Consider the following 4,660-nt stretch of genomic DNA (forward strand, 5'->3'; position numbering starts at 1 on the left):
TTTTTTTTTTTTTTTTTGATCATGTCACATGATGCAGGAATGTGTATGGATGGGTGCTAAAGGGAAGGATTTCCCCATGTTGTAAGCTGACACCCCACATGAAACCCTTTCACGTGACCCAGCAACAACCTCTGGTGCTGAAGCAGAGGAAGTGTATTAGAAAATATGAAAAGTACCTGCTAAGATCATCAAGTTCCCATCAAGGCTACATTCAGTAAACAACAGAAAAGGGAAGGTGGGCTGGAGACAGTCACTGATGTTATGTTGCTTTGCCTCTGGTGCAGAATTTACTTTGGTCATCAAAACAGAGGACACATTTTCAGAGAGCCATGTGCATGAGGCTGTGACAGTATGCAGTGCCTGCTCTTCTGCTGTGGTTCATACGTGAAGCTTTGGGGGAAGAATTGTGGCTGCACCATGCATCAATGTAAGGCTGAAAAAAATCATTCAGATCTCTTACCCGGTTTTCTGAAATGCATGGATATATCTTTATCAAAGTAATTATTTGATCCTTCATTAAAAGGATCATATTTGCAGCTGCAGCGTGTAGCTTTGAGTCATGTCGAGGCAGTGACTTGAGGAATTCCAAGCAATGCTGAAATAGTTGTCTTTTAATTGTCTACTTTGCAGGAGGCAGAAAGGTTTTCAGAGGCAGTGCAACACACTTCCCCAGAAATGTGGATGTAGCAAAACCAGTTCACGGCCCACTTAAAAGTACTAAGCTCAATTCTTTCTCTTTGCTTTTTCTAGCATTTAGAGGAAGCAACGTGTAGCAACCTATCAAAATGAAAACAAGCAAGCAAACAAACAAAACCCACAAACCACAATCTACAAAGGACAAAGCAAGATCAACAAGCAAAATCTCTACTCTCTCTAGCCCTCCAAAGAAGGATACTCCCACTGCATATTCCACAATCTGGAGGAAAGAAGGAAATAACAGAGGAGACAGTTTTATTGTGTCACTAAATACACTTCTAGTTGAAAATGGCTTTCCAAAATAATGAGCAGAGGACTGTTCTGTGCTGAACAGAGGGGTTACCCATGTTAGGAAATGACCTGAGTGCTTCTACATTCTGTAGTATCTTCTCATTTAACGTGGTCTGGCTTTAAGTATTTCAGTAAAATCTCTAAATCTTTCCAAGCGAAGCAAGCTTCTTAATCTCTCTTTTTATTTAGATATCATACACCACATATTCAGTGCTTATTGACTAAATGCCACTCAAAAGCTTTGTTGATTTGCAATCATCTGCACATTACAGTGTAGCAACGTAATAAATCACAGCGTTTTCTGTGAAGTTGGCAACACTTTTCTGTGGTGGAACCAGCATCATCAATTTGAAATGTAGCCTTTCCCCCCAGCAATCAGGTCTAATAGTTCCCTCTAGTGGAGAAATATATTTTTACACAGTAAAGGCACCTTTCGTGCTTGTGATTTGAAGATAAATATTTAACGTGGAAGTAGTTAATATTTCTACAGAGCATTGTAAATACTCCTAAATGCTATTCTATTTCTCAAAAAATAGGATGAAAGGGAGACGCTGAGTATTGTAACTTGTACTACTGAAAACAACAGACAAAGGATTGGATTTATACTTAATTATTGGTCTGGTTGTAAAAGAAGAATTGGGCAAATTTCCCCATGACCTTCTGTTCTAATCTGAGTTAAAATGCAAAATCCAATAGAAAAATATGCACTTCATTTTTTTTTTTTTTTCCCTTAAAAAACATTAATATGTTTTTTGTATGCTAAAAGCAATCCTCTAAAAACTTTTCCCTAGGTCACTTTCTTCATAAAACTGTTCTGTTTGAGGCCATTGGCTCCCTGCTGTTTCTTGAAAAATGCATTTCAAAAAGATTAGGTGCCCTAAAAAAATTTTACAGCTGACTAAAACTGCCTATGGCTGGTAGTTACGGATTTACAACATATTATAAACCCATGTTTCCAGGCTTCTTAAATAACCCTGCCTAATCTTTTGGGCTGAATCTTTTGGCCTGAAACTGCATTTCTGTCTCAAGGTCAGTGTTCTGGAAAGCTTAAACATGAGGTATGAATGTCATCGCTTGAGGCTCCCCATATACTTGACAAGAGAAAGGCATCCCACAGCTGATTCAGTTCTTGTGTGCCCTGTGGCAGGGTCTGGCTTCATTCACTACAAAAGGATGGAGTGCAACTACCCTTAATTTAAAAGATTCAATTAAATGCCTATCTTTTGTGGGATAAGCCCAGAACCAGCACAGACATTCTGTTGCTTACCCCTATTAAAATGTTTTTATTTTATGGCTATGTGCTTTGGGGCAAAGGATTGAACTTTGGCAGAGGCTTTTTGGTGGATAGTTTCTTTCAGGCTAACCAGCATCTAGTTATCCATTTTAATCACTTTTCTCTTTTTTAATATTAACACAGAATTCTAATCTATTGAATCCTAACATTGTAGCATTAATATAAAGTTTACATCAATAGGCCAGTAGCCACCTCAGTCAACTTGGATAAAAGTTATCTACAATTAACATTTTACCCTCAGGTTTTGTCATATCTGTCACAACTAGTAAAGGATCAGAGCATCATGCTCTGGTGAAGTGCAAATACACTACCTACCTTTTGTGCATCTCTACAAAAAGTATCATCAAATCTCTATTAAATCATGAGTTCATACCATTGTTTAGACTTCTTTAATTGTTAATGCATCTGTGTTAGGTTAGTTAATATACATGGAAAGCCAGGCAATCATTTCAGCAGAGAAGAGCTTGGATATCTCAAGTTTTTTCTCAATTGTATCTGTTGGTTCTTCCTTTATAGTCACAGAGGGGAAAAAAAAAAAAAAAAAAAAAAGCACTTCTAAGAGGGGGTTTCATCTGAAGTGTTTTACATGATTGGATTAGGATGACAAGAATCATGCTACCAAAATTCTTATTTCTTCCAGCTGAGTGTAAAGGGAATGAAGGGTCACTAGTTCAGATGTAAATAAATAACTATATTCTTTTGATGTCTAAAGTTAGGTAAGATGTATCCAAGCTCCTTAAGCCAATAACAGCATTATTAGTAAGTGCTCAATTTTTCTTCTTTTTGCCCTTTGTTGTCTTGCTGCTAGCCATATATTTTATTTTGTATTACTCTAGCTTTCTCTATTGATTTCCCGGGCTTTAAGCTTCTCATTTATTTACTGCGTTTGATGGACCTCTTCCATATGTTACGCTGGGGAGCAGTGGGTGGCTGGTTCTAACATCTATTTCCATTTGCCAGTGAACCAGAGTAGGCTTTTAGCTCAAGATTTCCTCCTTCTTGGTGGAGTGCTCTTTGCTTTTTCAGCGCCTTTTTAGTTTGTGTTATAGACCTCTCATTTTTCATTTGCCTTTTTCTATCTGCTTTTCCCCAGTCAACTTCTCTCACAATTTTCATCAGCCAGGGGAATTTAGCCATTTTGCAGCATCAATTACTGTAGAGGGGATTCACCTTGCCTCTTTTATACATCTGTTGAAGTGTAATAACTCACATTCTGGTGGTGCCTTGCCCCTTGCATTGACTGTGAAGGGAATTTGGATGGGAAGAGATCTAACTTCTGGATAACTAACATGAGATGAGATGAAACAGCCTCAAGCTCTAAGATAGGTGTCATGACTTGCCTTCTAGCACTGCCTATTTCCCTCTGTTGCCTGCAGAAGGAGTCCAGGGCAACTAGATCTAAACCCCTGGTAGATAATTAAAATTACATGACATAAATCCCATCTATCATCTCCAGTTATCCCTCACCGACTCAAGGCCAGGAATTAATACAGCTCTATCCATCGCAGTGAGACCCATAATTGAGTTACCCTGTATTGAGAGCAGTAATACTTTCTGTGTTAAAGGATCACAAGGCATAATTTTAGAAACTTTAATAAGTTGTGTGACCTCCACGCTACATTTCTGAGATTGAATTCTCCCATGGCAAGACAATTTCTTCCTGCATTCTGCCTCCTACCACAGACAAGCCATAAGAAGTAATTCTGATATGGTTTATAAAGACTCTTCCTTTTTCACTTCTGCTGTACTCTCTTCTTGTCTTTTGTTTTTTAGCACATTATTAATTAGTTTCTGAATTATTAGGATATACACACCAGGTAGGAGTGTCTTCGTAGTGCTATCGCCGCATCATTCAGTACTGTCACCTCTTCCCAAAAGAAATTTTAACTAAATTTCTTTAGCATCCCAGTCACGTGAGCCATCTCAGCTGCCAATAATACTTGCATCAGAGAGAATTTCAAATCTAGTTCTTTTTTAACTAGACTTTTAAAATTACTACCTAATGATCAGAAATAAGGTGAGTGGTTCCTCAAAATGAGAATGAAATTGGAAACATAAGTAAAAAACACAGGTTGCAATGAGTGGAAGTGAAAGAAATTGGGGAAGGGAGAACAGTTAGTACATCGGCCTGTGTTCATTTCATCCTACAGAGCTTGTAGTGGAACGTGAGGTTCCTGTCTGAATAAACCTCTGCTTTCTGCAGATAATCTCATCTTGCTCCAGGCACTGGGGAATTACAGACAACTGTCACTGTCAGTGTCTTATTACTTGAAGCAATGAGATAAGAGATAAGAGATCTGTGCAAAAGAACTCAAGTATCAATCCTGTTGCCGACCCTATGGATATTAGTAGAATCTCACTAGATAAGTTTTTTGTTTA

Source organism: Netta rufina (genome assembly GCF_964035555.1).
Source record: "Netta rufina genome assembly, chromosome: 1".
Lineage (NCBI taxonomy): Eukaryota > Metazoa > Chordata > Aves > Anseriformes > Anatidae > Netta > Netta rufina.